We start from the raw sequence: 26,648 nt of genomic DNA, 5'->3' as shown, positions 1-26,648 counted from the left end.
CCCGGGAACGGCAGGGGACCTGGGATTATCAGGCAACGGTTACAGCAACATTCTCCAGAAATAGCTAATGGAGTCATAATGCTGTAACGAGGGGCTGCGGCCTGCGCACCAGGGCTGGGTAAGCCTCTCGAGCCGGAGTTTGGGTCCACATCCGATCCAAGCAATTATCCCGCCTCTGGATCTCACGATGCAAAGGGAGTGGAATGCCTCACAAATATAAATGTAAAAACACGCTGACGGTTTCTGGTATTTATATACTGTCCTGACTAGGGATGGGTCCAAGAGATCACGAAACGCAGCAAAGCCAATGGTTGCAACATAACCACTACCCCGCCTCCACCCTGTGCTGCAGCCCCCAGAAATACCAACATCCTCTAGAAACATACAATTGGGGTCAGAGGGCAAAGCTGCAGACGTCAGCGAAAAACATATCTTCCAATACTGCATCCGGAGCGCGGAACACAAAGCCAGTGAGAACAGATCCTCAGGTACACACCATACAGACAGGTGAGACACACTCAGTAAAGTCCGTTCAGTAGTTGATGTTTCCATCAGAGGGCCCAACAGGCCACGAGGCTCGGATCCGTGCCAGGGAAAGGAGTGTCAATCAAAGCCACGGTAATGCCAATCTCTTAAGCAGGTGATCTGCAAACGTGTCATGGAATCTGGTCCTTCTCTGGACATCCCTGGTAGAAATTCTGTTAAAAGTATTTAAATTTCATAAGCAACTATGTTTTGGCTACTAAGTCATGCCACGGAAACCATACTGCATGCACTGACAGACCTGCTGTTTGTTATAATGTAGCTCCTGTGCAGGAGGGCGGTGTGCGGAGGATGAGGGAAGGCCCTCAAAGATGCTGGGGCGCTCATGCTCAGGGCCGGCTTTAGGGCAGTGTGACCGGTGCGGCCGCACTGGACGCTGGCCTGTGGAGGGGGCTAGGACCTCAGGTGGGGATGCTGGGTTTGGCAATAATTTATGATTGGAGAGATGAGGGGCATTTTTGTTCGGTGTAAGTGAGAGAATTGGAGGAGGCGTTCATGGGGTGTGGGAGTGCCAATAATGATGGGTGCACCAAGCGCCACCAGTGCTAAAGGCACTGAGGAGACTCTAATGTTAATGCTGGGTGGCACTGCCAGCGAACAGACACAAACCACCATGCATATTATCCTGGACACTCAAGTAGTTCATACAGACGAACAAAACACAAACCAACCCAAAAAATTGAGTAAATAAATCAATGTAGTAGAGCTCGTCCATCGATCTAAAGCATGCATGGTTCCAGTAAAGAAGAGCGGTGGCCATGTCCCATTGGGCTTGGCCTCCAGTACCAGCCAAGCTGATGGCGCCACCTGAGCAGTGACACGCTACAGACAAACATGCATGCTGGAAACACACATCTGCAAGGAGTTTAGAGACTCGCTGAAAGTCCTCTGGAGAGGGATTGGGGGCCCCAGCTGCAGTACACGGAGCCGTGATGCGCAGACGAACGCAAGAGCCACCTGTACATCACTCACCCAGCCCTCCCCCCGTTTCCTCCATCCATGTCGGCAGTGCACTATGCTTGGTCTTGTGCTCTTTTTTAGGTCTCGCCTAGCGATGCAGCGCATGCGCTGTACAAGTTCTATTGTTGTGGGTTTCTTTGCCGAAGGGGGACAGGATATGTGCACGCACGTACAGAGGGCAGGCGATGTACGCTTCCTGTAGAGTGCGGTGATGTCAATATTTAATACATATCGCAGTTTGATAAAAAAACATGGTTCCAATAGATTGTTTAAACCCACGCCATGCCCTCTTCTCTATGGATTCCATTTGCTGCGCTCGGTTTATTTATTGAAACATTAAGTATAAGCACAGTGCCCGCCTCTGGGACACCGCGCTCCTTTTTTATAACTTTAAGATTGAGCCAGGGCCGCTTCAGGGTCACCGCGCTTGTTTATTAGAGAGAAGGCCCGAGTGACAGCACTTTAACACGCACGCAAGCTGTGGCCGGCACTTGCCTCTGGCGAGCGTCTGGGAATTAATGAATGAATAGTATTTTTATACCGCGCAAAACTTAGCCCCAAGGGGCATCAAGGCGCCAACAAACAAACAAAAAAGTCCACAGTACCAGATAAATGATCCAGGAAACCACTTAAAGCGCGGCCCCTAATATGCCTGGGAGAAAAGCCAGGTCTTCAGGTGTTTCCTGAAGACCGCCAGGGAGGATTGACTAGTGAGCTGCAGGGGGAGAGAGTTCCAAAGTCTAGGAGCGAAGACAGAGAAAGCTCTACCTCCCCACTTTACCTTCGTAAACTTGGGAACCACAAGCATGTTCTTTGAAGATGACCGGAGGGTTCTACTGGGAGAATACACACAAAGAAGGGCCCTAATACCTTCTGATCCTGAGCCGTAAAAAGCACCATGAGCTAGGCAGAGAAGTTTGAAAGAAATCCTAGTGGGAATCGGAAGCCAGTGGAGGTCCTTTCTGGCCATAGTTACAGAAGCTCGCCTAGGGAGAGTTAAGACCAATCTGGCCGCGGCATTCTGTACCATTTGGAGACGATAAATGGAGGCTTTGCTAATGCCACCATAGAGGGCGTTGCAATAGTCTAACCTCGATAATACCAAGGCAACTGTTGCTTGTTTCCGAGCTGCCAGGAACAGGTAGGGGGCAATCTTCCTAAGAATTCTAATGATGCCACAACAAGCTGACACCGTCCTGTTTACCTGAGACTCAAAAGATAAGGCAGGGTCGATTAGGACACCCATGTTCCTAGCAGCGAGAGTAGGGCGAGGACAGTCTCCCAAGGTCGGAGGCCACCATTCCTTAGACCAAAGATCCTGGCTCCCACAAAAGACCATAATTTCGGTCTTGTCGCCGTTTAGTTAAAAAAAATTACGCACCATCCAATTAGAGACTGCTTCCATATAGGCTCTAAACTTGGGGACAATCTCACTGGCCGGCTGAGTGATAGATACCAGGATCTGAGTGTCATCGGCGTATGATAGCACATCAAAACCATAGGACCTAATAACCTTGGCAAGTGGGGTCACGTAGATGTTAAATAATAAGTGACTCAATGAAGAGCCCTGAGGGACCCCACATTGCACTATTTGAGGATCGGAGAGGAAGTTGCCCATTTTAACTCTCTGCTCCCTATGATGGAGAAAGGAAGAGAGTAGACTACGGGCAGAGCCCCCGACTCCGATATCCTTGAGCCTAGAGATCAGTATTGATGGGGACAAGGTGTCAAACGCTGCTGTGAGATCTAATAACACTAGCAGCGAGGGGTGTCCCTTGTCAACCTCAGATCGGATTCTATTAATCACGACCGTAAGAGCAGACTCAGTACTGTGAGATGATCGGAACCCATGCTGGGAGATGTCTAATAAGTTGGAACTCTCAATGAAAACAGATAGGTTACGATTTATGTGGGACTCCAGGATCTTAGCTGGAGCCGGAAGTAAAGAGATGGGGCGATAATTTTTTAATATTTCTGGGTCCAAGGAGGGCTTTTTCAACAAAGGTCTAACGACGGCAGTCTTCCAGGGGGAAGGAAAAATCCCCGCACGAATCGCCAAGTTCATGACCTCTAATAAAGGAGGAAGAACAGAGCCTCCGCAGGTCTTCAGAGTTCTTAAAGGACATGGGTCAAGGGGCGAACAGGCCTTAGTAGCATCGAAAAGGAGATTAAGATCTTCCAAAGACAGAAGGGGAAAGCCTAAAAGCTGCGGATTAGGCAGGGCATCGACCTTCTCAACAATACAAGGGGTTGAAAAGGAAGATCCTACAACATTGGCATCAAGTTCTTGATTGCTGATATTCACAGCGCTCTTGAAATCAACAATCTTAGAATGGAAAAAACTTGCTATGTTATTACACAGTTCTTGAGTTTCAATGGCAGAATCGACTGATATAGGTGTTGACAGAGAGTCGAGAATGTTGAAAAGATCTCATGGGGATTTAAGAGAAGAAGTAAGGTTAGTGAAATAACCCCTTTTTGCCTCCATAATCGCCTTCTTGTAATCTCTGAGCAGAGATTTATGCCGGGCTTTCCCCGGTAAATCCGGATGAACAGTCCAGGCCCTCTCTTGTTGCCTACATTGCTGACGCATAGATCTTAGATGGTCAGAGAACCAGGGTTGAGAAGGGCTCTTGCGGGCTGAGTGGGAACGTTTTGCTGGCGCCAGAGAATCTATAGCACTGGCTAGGGCATTTGAAAGGTCAGAGGCAGCCCTATTGGGATCACCCTGAAGAGGGCAACTGAGGGCATTCAGGAAAGGTGACACCGTGTCATCATGGATTGCCTTATAATTCCTTCTGATTTCCCATGCACTGCTCTTAGGTTTATTAAGTAGAGAGGAGTTGACTTTAAAATGGAAGGGGACTGCCAGATGGTCGGACCAAGAAAGAGGAATGGGAGTGCCAGTCCGAAGTCTAGCTTCATTTGAAAAGATGCCATCCAGCGTATGGCCGGCCAGATGTGTAGGGCCCTTGACCAGTTGACCCAAACCACATGCCGCTAAGCCATCTACAAGAACTAGTGTATCCTTGGATTCTATAGCCTCTAAATGGAAATTAAAAATCGCCCAAAATGCTAAAATGAGGGGAAGGTCGGTCCGTCTCGCTCTGCTCTTTTCGCCTGGTGCCGCTGCGAGGCAGGCGCTGCCAGTGGTCAGGCCTGAATTCTGCCACTGCTTGGATCATGCCATGGCCACCTGCAGTTTCCGGGCCTCGTAACGCTTCTGCCTGCTGCTACTGGTGAGTGACTGGCAGACTACGGGCCACTGGAGAGAGTAGTGAGCTGCCCAGGGAGCATTCGAAGAATGGGCTAGTATCTTCACTGGACCGCCAAGCTCTGGCCTACCCCGCATAACCTTAGGATTAGCAGCATGTGGCTTCGACTCTGAAAACTGGAAAGTAAAATGCATTACAGCGTAAAACTTACGTTAGCATTTGTAATTGAAGGCTGATTGTCGCAAGCAGTTTTTAATACATAGCGGATCTAGAGCAGAGAAGCAATGGTGCAGTTTAGATGGAGCAACTTTATTGCAGCAAGAGCATCTCTAATGTGAGGTGCTGCCCATAAAACAGTGTTTTGTGTGTGGTCTAGATGAAACCAAAGTGTGATAAGGAGAGGCTGGCGCATAATTAGTGGAGAACTAGCCAGGTGCTTCGCACATTAATTTCATATTTAATTTACTGATATCCATGCCATGGGACACAGTGAAAAAAGTGGTTTGCTCAGAACTACTCGTTATTTTGGAAAAGTCCGGAACGCAGAGTTGGAATCCGGATAACTTTGTTCATATAAATGATTTATATGCTAGACGAGGATATGTCCCTTTCTGAAAATGCCGGACTGCCTTGGGACATCTTGTGATATGTGTTAATGGTGCTTTCCAGGCATCGGTCTCCATTCACATCAAGGCGGGGCCTTGAGACTGTTGCAGCGTGTGAGCCCTGCGAAAGACTCTAGCGCTCCGCATCTACTCACATATTTGTTGCATTGTACCGCTAAACTGGAAACATTTTGATGAAGAAGCATTGTAACTTTGGACTTCCACTACGTAAGCAGTCACTGATTTACTTTCAGAAGTAGAGTTTAGGCTCCGCCCGTTAATTCTTTTGGTTTGCGTTATTGTTTATGCTAAACGGTGTCCTTCAGCGCACATGCGCAAGCAATGGTGCAGTTTAAACGGAGCAATTTTCTTGCAGCAGGACCATCTCTAATGTTAGGTGCTGCCCATAGAACGGGGTTTTGTGTGTGGTTTAGATGAAATCAGAGTGTGATGTGGAACTAAAGGTAGGCTTTTTTTTTCCCTCGCCAAATTTGCAGTATTTATTATGGTATTCTAGAGGTTGTGCTTTTCAGTTGCGAATGTGCTCTTACTGTTGTGGGCTTTTTGCATCACACTGCTCTTATCCATCTCACTTTCCTACCATCTCCCTCACACTGCTCTTCTACACCTCTCTACTTCCTAAAGCCTAATGCAGCTCTAATCACTTTCCTTTCTTCTGCCTCACACTACTTTTCTCCTCCTCACTCTCCTTTCACTGTCTTCCTTCTCCCTCATACTGCTCTCCTCACGCCCCTTTCTTCAGCCTCATGCTACTCTAATCTCACTTTCCTTCATAGTCCCTCATGCTGTTATCCTTCTCACTCTCCTTCCCAAATCTTAAACACTGCTCTTCTACTCCTAACGCTATGCTTTAAAACTGCTACACAGCTAATTATTACAATCCAAACATAAATCCAAAACATATCACATACATACACTCAATAGCACATAGCTAAAATACAATACCATTAGCAAAGCCAATTGCTCTAACTTAAACAAATGCGAGACGTATTGCATTTCCAGTGCTTGTTTTATTATTTGACAAAAATACTTAAATGATTGGACTCGAGGTGTGCAAGTAAGAGGTCACAGTTTGGGGTGGCCGGGGTGATTTATTACTTGAGACAGGCTGGTTCTCACCCAGTTTTGAAGCGGATTCTGTCTTGCATGGCAAACCAGTGAGATTCCCCTGTGAGGCAGACTGGTGTTGCTGCAGTTTGAGGTCAGGCACGTGTTGCCTTGAGCCGTGAAACTGATTTTTGGGAATGTTGATGTGCGTGTAATTATAGGGATTGAATCCAACTGCTGATTAGCGTCATTCATTTCTCTAATCTTTTTCCTTGTGCGAGACCAGACGAAACCTCTCAGCCAGTCACCATTTGACAGTTAAGTCACTTTTACCCAAAATATGTAGGTTACTCATCGAGCAGGATTTGCATATCTGTGGAAGTGTTATTGTTCCTTAGGATGGGCTGGGTAGCGGGCAAATGGGAGAATGTTCTTGGAACAAGGTGCTAGGCAGGGTCTTAACGTGGGTACCAAGAGTGCTTTGCAAGCAAAAAAATGGATTCCTCTATCCAGCGTCCAAGTGATACTACACCTGCTGCAGTAATTAGATCGAGCCTACCAGACACGCATGTGCTGTCTGTTGCAAGCATACCATGGGCATGAGCAGACAGGTCAAGGACGTCCTTTAGAGGGTCGCAGCTGCGACCCTTGGCACTGCCTTTGCGACAATTGACCTCAGAGGTGGCAGCATCATTGCCTGGAACACAGGGGCTAGATACACAATTTAAGCACAATTAATGATATGAATATTGTTTCTTCACAATCAAAAAACAAAATCAGACTAAATCTGAACATACAAACACAAGGAGATGTATTGTTGGCTTAATTCAGCTCAAGAAAACAGGAAACCCAACACAACAATGTATACGACAATTTCTACTGCAATTTATTTACAAATTCATAAAATTTCAGCAAAGAAAGAAAGGAAACGAAACAAAGTTGGTGCTCAAGTGAAGGAAAATGTAAATATAGATTTCAAGGTAATTTAGTGCAACAGAGAAATTATATGTACATTGCACATGTAAAGCCTACCCATTTACAATCTATATACAATAATATACAAGGGGACAGGAAGGGGCAGGTGTAGGCTTTAAGGGAGTAACGGGGGGGATTGTCGACGTTTCGACCCTGGCGCAATAAGGGAAGGTCACGACCTCTGCTGCGGGTCTTCTTCAGGACGGTTGTAGGGAAGGGGGGGGACGGGGAAGCACCTGTAACGGTAAGTGTAAATATTTTAACCATTTATAATAGGTGTTCTAATCAGAAGGGATTAAAAAAAAAGGAAGTGTTGGGTACATTACCAATTAAAATTAGAAGGTGTCGCAATTCCAGATCAGTTGGGCGATGCACCTATCGAAGGTAAAGACAGACCGGAAAACTGTTAGCCCATCTCCAAAGGCACAGTCCTCTCAAGTTTGTCAAGAAAGAGGTGTTCCACAATTTTTGACTCACCTCAAGATGAGAATTATCTGCTCAAGGTGGAGATTCAATCCAAAACTAGTTGGTACACAATGGGCAGTTGTGATCAATCGTGCTACATTAGGGAAAAAGGAAACCAATCAGTTCCTTGATATAGTTACTCGCCCAGCAAAATGAGTCGTTTTGCTGGGCGAGTAACTATATCAAGGAACTGATTGGTTTCCTTTTTCCCTGGTTTCCTTTTTCCCTAATGTAGCACGATTGATCACAACTGCCCATTGTGTACCAACTAGTTTTGGATTGAATCTCCACCTTGAGCAGATAATTCTCATCTTGAGGTGAGTCAAAAATTGTTGAGAGGACTGTGCCTTTGGAGATGGGCTAACAGTTTTCCGGTCTGTCTTTACCTTCGATAGGTGCATCGCCCAACTGATCTGGAATTGCGACACCTTCTAATTTTAATTGGTAATGTACCCAACACTTCCTTTTTTTTTTAATCCCTTCTGATTAGAACACCTATTATAAATGGTTAAAATATTTACACTTACCGTTACAGGTGCTTCCCCGTCCCCCCCCTTCCCTACAACCGTCCTGAAGAAGACCCGCAGCAGAGGTCGTGACCTTCCCTTATTGCGCCAGGGTCGAAACGTCGACGATCCCCCCCGTTACTCCCTTAAAGCCTACACCTGCCCCTTCCTGTCCCCTTGTATATTATTGTATATAGATTGTAAATGGGTAGGCTTTACATGTGCAATGTACATATAATTTCTCTGTTGCACTAAATTACCTTGAAATCTATATTTACATTTTCCTTCACTTGAGCACCAACTTTGTTTCCTTTCCTTTCTTTCTTTGCTGAAATTTTATGAATTTGTAAATAAATTGCAGTAGAAATTGTCGTATACATTGTTGTGTTGGGTTTCCTGTTTTCTTGAGCTGAATTAAGCCAACAATACATCTCCTTGTGTTTGTATGTTCAGATTTAGTCTGATTTTGTTTTTTGATTGTGAAGAAACAATATTCATATCATTAATTGTGCTTAAATTGTGTATCTAGGACCACTTTTTTCATATATATATACAGTTACCCAGGTCCTATTGATCTTTTGGGTCTACCCCATTGTTTTCAATGGAACACAGGGGCAGCTGTTCTAATGGATGTCACTTGGGACTCCACTTCCCAGTTTTTATTACATAAATAGTGAATAATATTATTCAATATTCGTGTAATGAAAATGGAGCACAATTAGCTGCAATATATTCCTATTTGGCAGCTGAGGTAAAGCTTTTAAATGTGTGGGTGCGAGTTTTTTTTATATGAGAGAGAGTGTGCGTTACTGCCTGTATATGTAAGCGTGCTAGAAAAAGAAAAAGTCTAACAGCTTGTGATGCCACTCCCGCCAACCCAGGCATTCGGGTGAATCCATGAGACAGTGTCTTGGAGCCCCCCCCCATTGCCTACCACGCACTGGTGGTCTTTCCGGTCACTCATTTGCTTGCTTTGTCCACCTTGGGTTCCCTACACAATGCTCCCACCCATTGCTTCTGCTTCTCACCCCGCCCTCTGTGTTCTTTTCCCCCTACCCACCTCCACTGACCTGCTGCTGCTGCTTCTTCTTCCAACACCTGTACTCCCCCTTTTTGTTTGATTGCCTGTGTGCTTCTCCGCCACCCAAGCCATAATGATCTCTTGCCCGTTGCATCTTCTCCCAACCCTCTGGATAGCTTCTCCCCACCTGTGCCCTCCTCTACCACCCCTGCATTTCTTCCTACACACCCGTATTGCTTCCCACTTACTGGTGTGTCATTAAAAACAACAAAAAAAAGCGCTGGAGTCATTTTGTAGACGCCCACATCTACAAAATAATCACCACGTCACAGTGCCATTCTTTAAGTTACCTTCATTTAGCCATACTATACAGCATGACTGATGCTGTACCAATGGAATCATGGATGCTATGCAGCATGGCTAAAAACCAATTGCAAAGTCAATAGGTCCCAAAGGCGCAAGACCTATTGGCATTGCAAATGCTGGCTATAGATACTACCATGCTGAGAGGATTTATTTGGTGTGGAGGATGTAGTCTATTTTTTTATGGTAGTAACCAATTATTCTCAGTTCAGTTTGCCTGACACGTCTGCTGTACAGTGTATAGCGAACTACAAGAATCTGCCGGATGATAAAACGAGGGTCCAGAATTCACAGTTTGGAGGTTCGCATGAGGAATGTCTGGATTAGGATTGCTACAGCACACAACACAGAGAATCAATAGACACAGCTATTGTTTGGATTAAGTGAAGTAAAGAATGGCATATATACGTGAATTACGTCTGCCTAAAAACGAAGGTGACAACCCTGTAACCAGATGATGGTACAGTGGTGTGATGCAGGAAAAATGCAATGTCATCAAAAACAAAAATGTCTGGTGCTATTCCACTTCTGCCAATAGCCTTGGTGAGCCACGTCATTTCTAATTTCACTACGTCACCTGATTGCACTAAGACCAGTGGAACTAGGGTACCTTGCACCAAGACACCCAAAAGGCTCATGCTCCCACAACTGCACTCAAATAACAAATGGCATATGCATGCACACACTTCCACTTAGGGACAGTGCATTATTTCCTGAGACAAGGAGAAATTCAAACAGGAAACAAAAACCTTGGGGTGGGCGGGAAGGGGTTGAAGACACCCACAGGGACAGGTAAGATTCTGAGGCTAGGAGAAACGTTAAGTGGAGAATGACATCTGCACCAGAAAAACGAGACAATGGGTCGGGGAGAACAAAATGAAATGCAACACAAGACTCGCTGATGACAGCCATATGTTTCATGGAAAGGTAGAAGACCCCCCCTTACTCTGTCATACTTCAAAAAGCCCTTCCCTCATTCAACAAGAAAGTCTACGAGCAGCAGACAGTGCGCAGTTTGAAACACATCAAGAGACATAAGCCCTATGCATAGGGCATAGTTGCTTTGGGGGAAAAAGCATGGCCGACAGTCTGCTGTGCTAGGCACTCTAAAGAAACGTGTTCCATGTTAATGGAAAATATTGCCCAAAAACCCACTCTCATGCCAATTTATTGCTGCCTGTGCTATTCGGAAGTATCCTTGGTAAAATCCATTCACTCATCTCTTTTCACAAGTAGAGAAAATGAACTAAAATGAAGAAATCTAATGGATATGGTGCCCCCTTTCAGTTTTATATGGTTAAATGCCCAATGTTAATATACATAGTATTGAGCGGTGATCCATTCTTCATGGACATTCAGACAATATGAATAACGGTCTTGAAAAATCACCTCCAAATGACAAAAACAAAAACCAGCAAGGGTGACCTGTAGCCAGAATTGCATTGAAGTCTTGATGCAGCCTGCCCCCCCTTGTAGGACATGAATATGTGTTTTTACATCAAAGTCGGTTCTGCGCATCAAATAATTTCTTACGTTTCATCCAAGCATGACCCTGTTGGATTCCTCCATAAACCATCATTGTTGTCCAACTATTACAATACCTAGAGCAGCACAGATGGAACAAAATACCACATGCTCTCCATGAAATCATGTCAGGCTTGTCACCCAAGGGCATGAAGGAGTCACAAAACCCGATCTGGTAGAATACCAACTGTAATTAATGCCAATATTTGTGCTGAAAGGTTAGTACTAAGAAGTTGCATGTCCTATTCTATTCAGAAATTCTGACTTTTATAGGTATGCGGATACATATAAGAATTGGTCTTTAGTTGGAGGAGAGAGACAGAGCAGCAGGAACAGGGTTAATGACCAAACGTATCCTGCTATGCGCAGTGACTCATCAATTCACTTTCTTCACAAACAAAATTAAACAATACAAGAGTTGGAACCGGAAAGCTAAGACCACTATGGAAAGCTTCAGCTGCTTTTAGGAGTTTTTTTCCTGAAGAGGACTTGATGAAGGCAATTTATACAAGATGGGTCTCAGAAGGCCAAGACAGTCTGAATTCCTGTCCTGACAGAGAGCACTACATGATAAGTTACCCAGTAGGAAGAAGCACACCCTGAAATGGGGTGTGCTAATTATATATGCAGGCCCTTGTGGAAACGAGGGCTATTACGCCATTGCCTGCTGGTCTGATAGTTTGAGGGAGAGGGTGAGAGTCCACAGCCCCTCCACCAAAATGCAGAGAGTGGGCTAGGCATTTACTTTATATGCACGGGCAATGGGCCAAGCAACCTTTATGTTTGATTGGACCACAAGCCACTTCCTGTTGGTAAAGACTACAGAGTTCTTCTGTTACCCAATTAACCATAGACGTCTTGGGTACCAGCTAATCATCAACCATCCGAGATCATCACTCTCCATTCCAGGGTATGTTCAAGTACAGAATTAAAATAACCTCTCCACCAACACGAAGGTTTGTAAGACAACACTATCCAATCAGCATGCCAATTTGTTTTAATGGATTTTAGATTTGCTTAAAAACAATTATAAAAAAGAACCAACATATTTTTTTTATTTCAAATACTTTTATTGCGGTATTTACAAGGTACAGTATACAGGGGTGCAAGTTACGGTCCCCTGGGGGGGGTGGGGGGGGGGGGGGGTGGGAGGAAATAGCCTTCAAACAGTTATATGCTGGGAGGGTTACGTACGGCTTTTTAAGACGGCGTGCATATTACATTCGTGTGCACCGTGTGTGGCGTTACCGGTGGCTGGGGTGTGCCCCTAGGTGACTTAGAAAGGAAAGGAATAGAGGAAAGATTAGATGCGGAGAGAGGACGGGGGAACACTAGTGAGCGTTTTGTTGACTTTGGCCAGGCTTCCCCGCCTGCCGGTCATGGGCGAGTTGTGCCGTTGGTGAGGTATTCTAGGGGGCCTTGTGTGAGGACAGGTAGTTGTCCAGGGAGAGCCACATTTCTGCTCTTGTGTGGGTTGTAGCTGTTTGGTTTGAGGTTATGGTGTCCGCCCCCCTAGGAAGGTGATCCAGTTAAACCAACCCTTAAAAGATGCTTTCCCTGTGTCTTTCCAGTTGTTTAGGATCGTCTTGACTGCTGCGGTGAGTAAAAGGTCGATCAGTTCTTTGTCTCCTTTTGATTGAATTGACGGTGCCATGAAGGCTGTGACCAGCCCGTGGAAGTCCAGCTGTATTGAGAGGCCTAGAGCGTTATTTATGAAGTCGCTTATTCTGTTCCAGAATTTCTTGACCTTAGGGCAGTGGAATATTAGGTGTGCTAGGTCCCCTTTTTGTTTGTTGCAGTTCCAGCACGCATCGCTTTCTCTTATCCCTATTTTAGCTAGTTTGGACGGGGTCCAATATGTCTTGTGTAGGAGCCAGAATTTTGTTTGTGCTAAGGTGGTGGTGACTTTTTGTGTGATGCTGACGTCCATAGGTTGGACTTTTCTCTCTCCGTAAGGCGTCTGTGGAGAAGAGTCTCCCAGTATTCTAGGGCTTTGTTGTTGAGTTTAGTTGTTTCTGGGCATAATAGCTTGTAGAGGTGTGACGTTTGGTGGCCAACCTTATTTAGGTTCACTGCGTATTGTAGGATCGAGGGGGTCGCATTGTTGAGTCCTGCTCTTGTAATTGCCACCTTTATCTTGAGGAAGTTGTAGAGTTTGTTGTCTGTCAGTTTGTGTGTGTTCCTTATGGAGTCAAAAGTGATGTATGTGTCTTGGTTTCCCAGCTGGTTGGCGGTGGAGATGCCATGTTTGTACCAAGAGGCCATTTTGAGCGTTTTATCGTGGTATTTTATTTTGGGGTTGAGCCATATCGATTCCCACCTAGTGTTCTTGATGCTTGCGTCCATTTTCTTGTCGACCCTAAGGAGGGCGTTCCTGGTGAATTTTAGTACTGGATTGTTGGCAATCTCTAGGTGTTGACTCGCTGTTAAAAAGGGCCACAGGGTCAAGGCCCTTTAAGATTCTTTTCTCTAAAGAGAGCCAGGCAGGTGTGTAGTCTTGCTTGGGGGATCAGCCAATGCAGACCTTGTTTGGCAATGCATGCCGTTTGGAAAGTCTTGAAGTTTGTTACGTTTAGTCCGCCCAAGGCTTTGCTTAGCCCGAGTTTTTGTAGACTGATTCTTGGTCTCTTGTCTTCCATAGGAATTTGTTTATTAGTTTATCCAGGCGTTTGTGGAAGTCTTCTGTGTTGTTCAGTGGGAGCATGTTCAGCATATAGTTGACCATGGGGGTCAGCATCATTTTGATCGTTTCCAATCTGCCCCACCAGCTGATGAATCTGGGTGACCACGATTCTAGTCTCTCTTTCAGTTTGTTAAGTAGTGTAGTCTCGTTGTGGTCCAGTGTCGTCTTGAGGTCTCGTCCGAAGTGTAGTCCAAGATATTTCAGGAAGTTCTTCTGCCACGTCAGCCTCGAGTTCCCCAGCACCTCCCTAGTTGTGTGCACTAGTGGCTTACATTCCGATTTATCATTGTTCAATTTGTAACCCGAGGTATGGGCGTACTCTTCTATGGTGGACATGAGCGCGGCTATTGAGGGGCCTGGATCCTCCGTGGTGATGAGGATGTCGTCTGCGTATGCCGCCAGCTTGACTGCTTCACCCCAGACTGTGATTCCCTTAATGTCTTTGTTGTTGCGAATCATGATTAGGAGTGGTTCCAGGGCTAAAAAAAGAGAGCAGGGGAGAGTGGGCAGCCTTGTCTCGTGCCTCTCTCAAGAGTAAGTGTCTCAGAACATCCGCTGTTCACTACGACACGCACCTTGGGTTCTCTGTAGAGTGCTAGCACCATCTTCCTGAAGACTGGTACCAGACCGAATTTTTGCATGCAACGCTCGAGGAAATGCCATGACACTCTATCGAAAGCCTTCTCCGCATCCAGGGCAATCATCACTGCAGCGTTTGCACTTTTGGAGGCATGGTTTATTAAGTGGCATAGGAGTCTGGTGTTGTCGTGGGACATCCTGTTTTTGAGATATCCCACCTGTGAGCAGTGTATGAGTTTAGGGAGGAGCGAGTTCAGTCTTGTTGCTAAGATCTTTGCGTATATCTTGCAGTCGATGTTGATTAATGAGATTGGCCGGTAGTTCTTGGGGTATTGTGGGTCTTTATCTTCCTTGGGGAGCACTATGATGTTTGCTTCTGAAATTGTGGGCGTCATTTTCCCTTTTTGGATGCAACTTGAGAACACCTCTACCATTGTATGCTTGATTACCTACATTTTTCAATTGATTCCTTTGTTGATTAGTTGGAAATGTTGTTGCGAGTCAATCTACATGTTTATACTCATTTTTTAAATTATTCAGGAAGGTAAATATAAGAGGATGCTACATCCACAATTAAAAGAAGGTTACATTTGTGCCAAATAACTTTCTAGCACAAACTCCTAAATTATAATTCTTCTAGTTTCCTGCCTAAACTCTTCTCCTGTCTGAACCCATCAAGCAACCACCATTCAGCTTCATAGGCACACACACTAACTACTGCGTAAAAAGACATTAAAATTAAATAGCGTACAAATATCCTTCAATTTTAGCTGTATAACAACAGTACTACATGTACTTTTTCTTCACTCCTCCCTGATGAAGCAGGGTACTCAACACAGACTACCGTGAAAACCGAACTATTTTGGAAACTCAATGGGAGCTCTGTGCCCAGCAGAGTCGGCCTAAACATTGCCCTGGCAACGCTGGTTAGGTGTACCTGGATCAAACCCCCTATCTGACCACAGCCTCATCTCATGTACTCCCTGCTGTAAACTCACCAAGAGATGAGATTGTAGGGAAGTAAACCTGTATGCCAAGATTCGGGGCAGCTGTATTTAAATTACACACGGATCAACATTTTCCCTCAGAACTGTGGTGTGAAAGTTTGATTACAATGTTTTTCTGGTAAAGCAAATACAAGTGAATTGATTTTCATTTTACTCTACGCAAACAAATACTACCTTGGAAATACTACAATCTCAGCAAAAAGTTGGAATCGGTGACAACTTGAAGATCAAATTCCATTTCCAGGTTGTTACACTGGTGAAGGCAGCCACACCTAGCAGGGCGTAGGCCTCCGTGAAGGTGGAAGCCTTATCAATTTCTCGCCTATGGACCCACCCACAGGGAATCAAGCAAACACAAAGGTATGCAAGGTGCAGCTGCCAGCACTGTGGATGGGTCACGGTTTGAATTTCAAGTCATAACTTGCGATAAACACAGTGATTTTCAGCAAGACTATTAATCTTGCCGTTCCCGAGTTCAGAGTGACGATTCAAAACTGAATGCTCTTATCAGAGCACTATTTGATACTACCATAGTGTTATTATAGTTCGTAATGCCGCAGATGTGCATCTTTGATGGACTGTGCATAGCATGTACAACTAACACCCCACACAATGGTGCTCACTCAATTGACAACAAAAGAAACAAAATGCTAAATGGGTCTACTGGGGTTTGAATTAATGGTTGCTAATTTAAACATTAAATGACTGCTAATAAAATAATCACAGATTAAATGACACGATAATGTGGATTTGGAAAAATAGTTGTAGTTAGACCTTCTGTGCCTTCAAACTACCGGAACCCTGATATGAAGCACAACTAAGTAAGCAAACAAGCAGGACGATGGAAGAAGAGCAGCCAAAGATAAATATATGCTGTTGCATATATTTCACAATACTCCCAGATCTTTGGGGACTCACACAGTAAACCAAAGAATTCTTAAAAGTATCCTTGTGTAGTATGGGCAGAGCTGAACATTACACTCAGGTAGGTACAAAAAAACAACAAAAATCAAACCATGATCATAAAAAGAAAGCTCGATTTGCTAACTTCAACAAAATGTTGGCCAGAAGTGGTTGAGTGGAACCTGGTAAATAAATAATGTACTTGTTCAAGTGTAAATCCGAGGAAGCAACCTCTAACTCGAAGTCAATAGAAACCAAGTTTACCTATGCTATGGAAATGTGTCAGCCTAGAGCATAAACAGGGCGACATTTCTTAGAGAGTGACATAAGCCAGATAAGGTATGGAGATTTGCTCCAGTTAACAGGACTTTAGTCATGTCAAAGGCTGGATGCGAAGAAAGATCCACAATGTTGGAGTTGCACGTCAGGTTTCCACACAGAGGAATAAAAAGCTGCAAGTGGAGGATGGTACTTCTAGACTGACAATGCTGAATGTGAGGTTATCACATGCTCTGGAGGACTCCTCCTTGTCAGCTGCCAATCAGGTTATGTGTAGCTTTAGTGTCACCAGCCTGTAATGGGAAACAGATACTGTTTGAACGTGTCTCCACAGCTTCAGTCACTGCTTGTGGAAGCTTCAGACAGTTTTGCTAAAGTAGAAAAAGTCCGGCTTGGCGTTTGTGGGATTTCGGCCACCAGTCACAGCGCATGGGATGCTAAGAAGTAGTCATTGCCTGGTAATTTGCACTTTTTGCATTAAATTCCGACATGTGCAATGCTGAGAAGTAAGAAACCAGGACTAGAGTAGAAGATGTCAAAAACAATGCTTCCTTCTAGCTGTGAAAAATATTCAGTGATAATCCTTTCAGGATGCTTAACAATCAGACCAGCTTTAAAGCTAATGAACATGTACTATATTCACACTTGTTCTAGGCACCTCCAATGGAAAAAACACCTTTTCAGTTGCAAATATCACTGGAAATCACAAATATGACGAAACTGATCTAGCAATCCACAACAAATTAAAAAAAGTGGGATCACAATGGGATGTATGACGTTACAACGCATACTTTTACAACGACTACCATTACCACGCAATTTTTACAACGCAGGATCCATTACAACGAAATACCATTACAACGCATGTATTTACAACGCAGATACCTTTACAACGCATACAATTACAACGTAAGTATTGGTAAGTTTATAATATTTTTTTTAATGTAAATTAATTAATTAATATAATTTATTTTAATTTAATTAATTTTATTTAATTAATTTATTTTAATTTAATTTAATTTAATGTAATTTAAATTTAATTGTACTTAATTTTTACCCTGTACCCCTTTTCCCAAAAACCCAAAACTGACCCTAAACCCTAAAAATACCCCTTTACCCAAAAACCCAAAACTGACCCTAAACCCTAAAAATACCGCTTTACCCAAAAACCCAAAACTGACCCTAAACCCTAAAAATACCCCTTTACCCAAAAACCCAAAACTGACCCTAAACCCTAAAAATACCGCTTTACCCAAAAACCCAAAACTGACCCTAAACCCTAAAAATACCCCTTTACCCAAAAACCCAAAACTGTCCCTTAACCCTAAAAATACCCCTTTACCCAAAACCCAAAACTGACCCTTAACCCTAAAAATACCCCTTTACCCAAAAACTAAAAACTGACCCTGAACCCTAAAAATACCCCTTTACCCAAAAACTAAAAACTGACCCTGAACCCTAAAAATACCCCTTTACCCAAAAACCCCAAACTGACCCTGAACCCTAAAAATATCCCTTTACCCAAAAACTAAAAACTGACCCTGAACCCTAAAAATACCCCTTTACCCAAAAACCCAAAACTGACCCTGAACCCTAAAAATACCCCTTTACCCAAAAACCCAAAACTGACCCTAAACCCTAAAAATACCCCTTTACTCAAAAACCCAAAACTGACCCTGAACCCTAAAAATACCCCTTTACCCAAAAACCCAAAACTGACCCTGAACCCTAAAAATACCCCTTTACCCAAAAACCCAAAACTGACCCTAAACCCTAAAAATACCCCTTTACCCAAAAACTCAAACTTATAATATTTTTAATAAAATTATATACTTACCAATACTTACGCTGTAATGGTATGCGTTGTAAAGGTACCTGCGTTGTAAATACATGCGTTGTAATGGTATTTTGTTGTAATGGATCCTGCGTTGTAAAAAATGCGTGGTATTGGTAGGTCGTTGTAAAAGTTGCGTGGTAATGGTTGTATACCATCACAATGTAATGGCTGCACCGATTTCACAGCAACCTTAACTTTCCACAGGATGTGGAAACATGGCGATACATTTGTGCCAATCCAAATCAAATGCTACAACTGAGATGTGCTCGCATTGGTATGGCTGCACCATTCTACACAATATGACACAGTACACTAGATAATTGGAAACCTCAACCTACAAAAACCAAAGATTATATATAAATGTTTGAACCAGACTACGCAAAATCTGCAACCATGAAACAAAGGCACAGATATACTTCAAATGTCTTAAGAAGTGAGTAGCAGTTTTCAGATTATGCCCCAGATGCATTTCTAATATTAGGAGTACATTATACTTTACAATGTAGAGGGCTGTACCAAATTCACTCCATTATCCCCTTGCATACTGTGTGCCAGAAAGGCTGCTTCCAACAAGTATGGTACGGGGACCTAGTGCGTATACTCTTCCAGTTATCCATGGCTGGATCTTACCCACCTAGGCATTACCAAAAAACAATAGGCTGAAAAAAATGTACCTTCAGCATATAATACATTAAACATCAGGAACGGTGGGCAACCCCCACAGATAAAAGTATTATACAGAAGCAGGGCTCCGCTTGGAACTTCTAAGACAAAGTGTTCTAAATTATAGGGCGACCTTAAACCCCAGTTTCCCATGTCATGCAAACCCAATGAAGCACTCCCCTCCCACTCTGCAAACCCCGGCCATCCACAAAGGTGAAGACAGGTCAAGATAATCTGTCCTCAATCACAAAGCTGCACAGGATCAGAACCATTTTTGTCAAACGAGAAAGATCAAACTCTCTGCGATGGCCAACAGTAATAAGTGCACTCCAAGGGTGGACGCACGATTAAGATATGATAAATGTAAAAAATAAAAATAAAGATAGGCTGAATCATTGCATGATTACAAGACAAATGCCTTTAAACTTGCCTTCTCCGTTATCAGTTTTAAAATCCAGCTTAAATATCAAGACTGGAAGTTGAAGTTAACTTGTAACATAAGACAAACCATTTCCATATCTTGGGGGGAGGGGTGGGTGGATCTCTTAACACCACCACAACTCAACATACGTAAAAATATAAATTAGGCCGAATTCACAATTTCTTTTTTAATTGTCAAAATGCTAAAAGTGGTGTAACATGTGATAGGCAGCCAGATAATCAGTGCCTGCCACTTGTGCCATTATCTCATTTATAGTGACATTGCACATGCTCCTGGAGTTTTTGAAAGTGCAGCGTCCACCAGGTAGCGCCTACTCAACAGTTCGCCCACTACATCCTGGAAAGAAATTAAAATAGACCCAAGGCATTATATGGCACACAAACTCACCTTAAATCCAATAATCCTCACTTCATTTTTAATTCTAGTTGTGTCGCCACTACTGGCTTCTCACCATGCCAATCATTTACCCTTTGGCTGAGCATTTACTGTCTCTCTGGTCTTTCCACCAGCATAAATAGATGGTCTCTGGGAGACTTGATCCACAAGGGTGTTTTATATACATACAGCAACCATAATTGGTTTGCAATATGTATAATAATTAGGTTGATTCTTTGAAGTCACAAGGGATTTTGCATGTCCAACTTATGTTTAAAAATGTCATAACTGGATATAAACCAGTCACTATCTGACGGAAATGTATAAATACTTTCCTTGCAGCCTTGAGAAAGCCCTGTGGGCGAAACGCGCGTCGGCTGCTGTTTTCTTCTGGTGAACTGTGGAAATTAAAAACAGACCTCAACCTAAGAAGATCTGTCTGAATCATTTGATTTTCCTCTTTGAGACTTTTTTGATTTAAATCATATAGGGTGCTGAGACGTCACTGAACTATCTGGAATATTAACTGCATTATTGAATTTGAACAGAACAATATTGGTGTGCTCAGGTGTTTTGTGTGCTTATGTATATTCCGGGCTCCTTGAACCCTGGGATTGACCGACACTTTGGTGGGTAGGTGTCATACACCTTGGGAGCACCCCAGCCATAGTTGCTTTTTGTTACTAACTGATGCTTTCCTTACAACTGGCATAAAATTGTGATGTGCGGCTCAAATTAAGCAAACCCATTCAGTGTTTATGTACAGGTCTAAATAATCTGTCCTCAATCACAAAGCTGCACAGGATCAGAACCATTTTTGTCAAACGAGAAAGATCAAACTCTCTGCGATGGCCAACAGTAATAAGTGCACTCCAAGGGTGGACGCACGATTAAGATATGATAAATGTAAAAAATAAAGATAGGCTGAATCATTGCATGATTACAAGACAAATGCCTTTAAACTTGCCTTCTCCGTTATCAGTTTTTAAATCCAGCTTAAATATCAAGACTGGAAGTTGAAGTTAACTTGTAACATAAGACAAACCATTTCCATATCTAGGGGGGAGGGGTGGGTGGATCTCTTAACACCACCACAACTCAACATACGTAAAAATATAAATTAGGCCGAATTCACAATTTTTTTTTAAATTGTCAAAATGCTAAAAGTGGTGTAACATGCAGCCAGATAATCAGTGCCTGCCACTTGTGCCATTATCTCATTTATAGTGACATTGCACATGCTCCTGGAGTTTTTGAAAGTGCAGCGTCCACCAGGTAGCGCCTACTCAACAGTTCGCCCACTACATCCTGGAAAGAAATTAAAATAGACCCAAGGCATTATATGGCCAATAAAATGGCTTCTACCGTTCCTTCAAAGAGGACACTATCTAAATAAACATATGATGCACCTTAATTACCTCTTCCACACAGAAAAACCCAACTTTACACTAAAAGTAGACATTATCCAAATAATGCATTAATATATGTAATATGCAGAGCTTCACTTTGTCTTCTTCATCTTAAGACTTTTCTTCAAACCCTGTGCCCACGCATCTTCCTAATAACACCAATTTACCCTAAACTTTTGGAGATGCGACTTCCAGGGTGAGGTGCTAACGCCCACCATTTGTATTAGGATGGCCTTACACACTAGGTACCATCAACGTCATACTGTATTCTTCGTCAGAGCTGGGTCATTGGGTTGCCACATGACATCATAATTGACTTCTTCGGAAGAGTTGGGGACAGTGAACCGTTACCCCACCATGGTCAATATTCCCAATAAGAGAGCATTTAAACATGAATCCCAATGTCACGATCTACAATGCTTAATACATTTTTAAATAGTTTTAGACAATTTCATAAAAAGGTGTGTGGTATTACTCTTTAACAAACACTTCTTAAACAAAGAGGTAAAAAAATATTACCATGCACAAAAGAGATGGGAGTAAAAAGTTTTCCTTTGCTTAATTTCTTTACTAAGTATAGGTGTTTGAAAAAATTCCTCGGAAATAAAGACAACATAAGAAGCACGCTAACGTCACTGCCGCCTTACCCTGGCTTGGGGCTGCCAGGCCTAGGAACAGATGCTGGAGTTTGCAACACCCCCTTTGTGCGCCTCCTGCCTCTTTGTTCGAAGCACTGAACCCCGCCCCCCACAAAAAAGAAAGACATTTAAAAGCAGCCACCACCAGCCTCAGCATTTACTTTGGCTCGAGACCCGTTTGCTGGGCCTTTGGAGCCCCCTCCCCCGCCTCCAGCTCTCAATAGCACATGACGGGCGCAGGAGCGAGCCTACGACGAGTGTTGGTAAACCCTGCCAGGGATGGGGCCCCATAATGCGCGAACCGAGGGGAGGTGAGGCGCGTGGGACTGGCCACATCTGAATGCAATCAACAGAAAAGAGTGAACGAGCCACAGGTCCGACGACCCCCTCCAGACACAAAGCCAGCCCATGTGCAGCCTAAAAGAGAGGGGGGCGTACCTCGCCGAAAACCACGGAGCGGCTCTCAAACTTCAAGGATCATTTAACCATATCGTACCCCCCAAAAAAACAGTGACCAATTTGAACTTAGTAGACTCACTTATAAAGAGCACCTCCATACCAACTAAAGGCGCTGCAGACCAGCCCCACCGACACCTATCCAAGGAGTGAGGGCAGACTGAACTTGAACTGACGCTGGAGCAGGAAATGCAGATAGATTCCTTAGTTCAGCCCCAGTTATCACTTTCAGCCCAAGACTACTCGTGAATTGCAGCCCCCATGCCACCTAAGGCATGCACCTCCAACAAACACAGGAATCGCACTCTACAGTACTCAGAAACGGCACCGAACCTTCACCTTGAAGAGATATAAAAAATAAACCACAAACGCCGAAATCAATAATCAGTACAGATAAAAAATATATTGCATAGAAACACCCCTCAATCATAAGCTGTAGCCCCTTCACGTAAAACACACCCATGAAACGCCGCCCTCACAGACTGTGTGCTACCAATTTTGAAATACACTTATGGACAGAATGCGCGCATCCGCCCATTAAACACGTGAGACCACCTCACTTAATTAATTTAAACTCCCCACTGCATCTAACGCGGTCCACTGCAGGTCACAAGAACTTCTCAGCATCACTCTGGCTCCCGCCGGGCGCCCTCGCTCCTTCATGACATCCGAGCTGCCGAGTCACAACAAAGGAAATGCAGGCAGAAATCACAGGCACCCACCTTCTCGGAGCCACAGAGCAGCAGCTGGGGTACGAGCCCCCTTTGTCTCCTTCCAGAACTTTCCTGCGCGCCCCGGGTCAGGGGGGCTCCAAAGGCACGGGCGCTCCTTTCACTGGGGGCAGAGTTCATTCCCGCCCATGCTCCATTGATCCCGGCGCTCCGGCGTCCCTGCTCCTGGATGGCGGTCACCGGAGCTCTGCTTTCGGAGCAGGGAGCCCCGGGCCTCCGTTCCTTAAACTGCACAAGCTCGGAAAGGCCTCCGACGTGATCCGCCAGCCTCCGGTGGATCCCCAGGCACACAGGACCCGTCTCTCTCTGGATCACCGGCAGGACACTGCTTCCTGGCGGCAGCCCAGCCCTCTGCTGATGGCGCACTTGGCTCAGCTGCACACACAACTAAACTGCAGAAAAAAAAATCCCAGCTCTCCTCCCAGTCCAAGCAGGACTCTCCACCCACTCTGCATTTGTTTAAACAGCGCGAGGGGAAAGCTGACCTCTCCTCCCTTCTAGGGGAACCAGCAGTGCGGGCAGGGGGTCTACAGTAATGAATGACATTAACTTTAAAGTAATCAGACGCGTAAAGGTGAGAATGAGTGCATATTGTGTGATCAGCAGAATAACAGCGCCCGTTGGCCCCTCCCACTGCACGTAGCTGTCCAACCATTCACAAAAAAAGTGTCGATGGGCTTTAGGGGTATTGTATTTTCACTGGGTAGGTTTAAAAAGATCCCCCCCTCCTGTCCCCGAGCTGATGGCACTAATGAACACGGTACACCCTATATGCACAAATACATTAATTGCCTGTCTGAGGAAGGCAGACTGCAGCAGAGTGGTGCATTGTGCATAAACACCCCGAATCCTGGCGAATACACCCCCCAATCTATCACTCGGCAATACACGATGGAGTCTCTTCCAATCACAAGTGTCATGATTATATGGTGCGTCATGATTTTAAGGGCTAGCGTGTCTTCATTTATTTATTTATTTGTGTTAAAGGAACACAGGTTGAAGTAGTCAGCTATAAAGCACGCTATTGGCGTGTGTGATGTTTTGTAAGGCGCAGCATTCAACATATGACACGCCGAAGCCACGTTTCACTCTAATTGTTCTACAACATTTGGGCTCTCATATTTGCGTATGTTCACCTTTCACATGCATATTTGCGTGTGATAACTGGGTATTTATTCACTATGTGCAGAAGTGCACGCGCTGTACATTCACCAGGCAGTAGTGCACTGTATATGCATATACTAGAATACAGTTTGTATAATGTTCGTTTACGAGCCGAATGGTTCTGTACTGTACTTTCAGCTGGTACCTACAGTGCTATAGTAAATCCTGGGGTAACACCCAGATACAGTTCTTTGGGGATGTGGCTTTAACATAAGGCGCACCTCAAACTGGGGGTACCAATGATAGGAGTGGGCCCGGAGGAAAACGTTCCTTGATTTGGAACCCCAGCCATCCTGCTAGCAGAATAAAATAGTTTGTGCGCTAGGGCTTTGTGTAGGAAGAAAGCTAATAATCCCAATTTGTTTTGTGATCAAACTCACGCGAATGCATGGTTATTTCTTCGGTGTGGGAGGTTTGTAGTATTAGGAAGTAATGGCGCCCAGCTGCTTATAAGTATAATGGACTAGGTTTCTAGTGTGTACTGTGCTGATAGGTAGGGGAACACTCTATAACCCCTAAGTGTGTGAATGGAAAGGATCCTTCACAAAACAGTGAGCCACAATCCTACGCACACGTATAGTAGTTCTAAATGAAAGTTCATAAAGTCATATGAGCAAAGGATCATTAGAGTCCAAGTAGATTTGTTCTTTGTCTTTTATTCGTGAGCCATCAAACAGAGTAACGGTGATCCAATGTGGACAGGTCCGGACTGGGAACCACAACCGGCCCTGGCAAAGTGCTCGGTCGCCCCCCCCCCCCCCCACACTGGTGCCTCCTTGAACTTATACTTTTTTCAACTACCAACTAAGGTACCGTCACTTCGGTACCCTCATTGATGTTTCCCACTTAACAACACTACAAATACACTTTTATCTATCTGCCCAGGCTGGTTGGAATTATCGCCGGCAGATTGACTCAGAAGAATAATTACATATGAAGTACAGCCCTGAAGAAGTCGCGAGATATTTCCCACTGTGACGAAACATATGTTGGCTGGTTGCCTTTTAATGCCACACGAATAAAAGACAAAGAACAGATCTACTTGGACTCTAATGATCCTTTGCTCATATGACTTTATGAACTTTCATTAAGAACTACTATATGTGTGCATAGGACTTTGGCTCACGCAAATGCATGGTTGAGCCTTATGTTAAAGGAAGGGGAGGGCACTCCTTATCAGCCCTGTCAGGGGGAAAAGTAATAATAATAATAATAATAATACAGAGTTTTATAAAGCGCGAACAGCTACCTCACGAGGAGGTGTCCCGGCGCTATAGCAACAGTGTTGTGCCTGTTTAGGTAGAGAGCTGGAGTCTAACGTGGTGCCTAGCGTGGTTGGGCAAACAGCCAGGTTTTCAGTAATCGCTTGAAACATGATTTGGATGGAGCCTGTTGGAGAGCAGGGGGTAGCGAGTTCCATAGTGCCGCCACATTGGCCGAGAAGGTGCGTCCACCTAACCTGGCTCTTTTTGCTCTAGGGGCTGTAATGCGTACACTGTTGTTGGATCTAAGGGACCGGGCTTGGGTGTATCTTGGTAGTCTAGATTTCAGGTAATTTGGGCAGTTGCCGAACAGAGATCTAAAAGCCTGGGTGAGTGCTTTAAATTTTATTCTGCTTGCCACTGGTAACCAGTGAAGGGAAAGGAGATGCGGAGAGATAGAGTGTTTGTAAGGAATCCTCCTTAAAAGTCTCGCAGCCGCATTTTGGACCATTTGGAGTTGTCGTATAAGATACTTTGGTAAGCCCAGATACAAGCCATTGGCGTAATCCAGCCTTGAAGTAACTGTGGCATGGATTACAGTTTTTCGGCAGCTAGTTGGTAAAAATCGGAGAATCTTGCGGAGATTTCTCAATTTGCTCATGCAGCAACCTGCCACTTGCTGGATGTGTGAAGCAAATGACAGCTTGTCGTCCCACCGGACTCCAAGATTTCTTGCTGAGTGGCTGGGCGAGGGGGCGTGTCCTATCTCTGCCGGCCACCATAGTTCAGATGGTGGAGGGGGGCTTTTTCCGAAAAAGATCACCTCTGTCTTGCTGGCATTGAGTTTTAGTTTATTGGTGTTCATCCAGCAGGCCACGTCTTGTAGGCACCCCTTCAGACTCAGAAAGGATGTCTCTGACACCTCTGAATATGGGAACACCAGCTGGGTGTCATCGGCGTATGAAATTGCCTTGATCCCCCAGTTGGCAATTAGCGTGAAGAGTGGAGCAAGGTAAACATTAAATAGGAGTGGGC

General features: G+C 44.4%; 1 protein-coding gene across 1 annotated transcript in view; it reads right to left on the bottom strand.

Moving 5' to 3' along the window:
• The window catches only part of CDC42EP4 (CDC42 effector protein 4), a 66,930-nt gene extending 43,289 nt beyond the window's left edge, over nt 1-23,641 (bottom strand). The window contains exon 1 of the mRNA XM_078654264.1: nt 23,239-23,641. The gene's annotated coding sequence lies outside the window, so the exon portion shown is untranslated. The remainder of the gene's footprint in view (nt 1-23,238) is intronic.
• Nucleotides 23,642-26,648: the final 3,007 nt, after the last annotated feature.

The sequence above is a fragment of the Lissotriton helveticus genome, chromosome 7, assembly GCF_964261635.1.
Source record: "Lissotriton helveticus chromosome 7, aLisHel1.1, whole genome shotgun sequence".
NCBI lineage: Eukaryota > Metazoa > Chordata > Amphibia > Caudata > Salamandridae > Lissotriton > Lissotriton helveticus.
The sequence above is the reverse complement of the archived record's forward strand: the minus strand, read 5'-3'. Positions and strand labels throughout refer to the sequence as shown.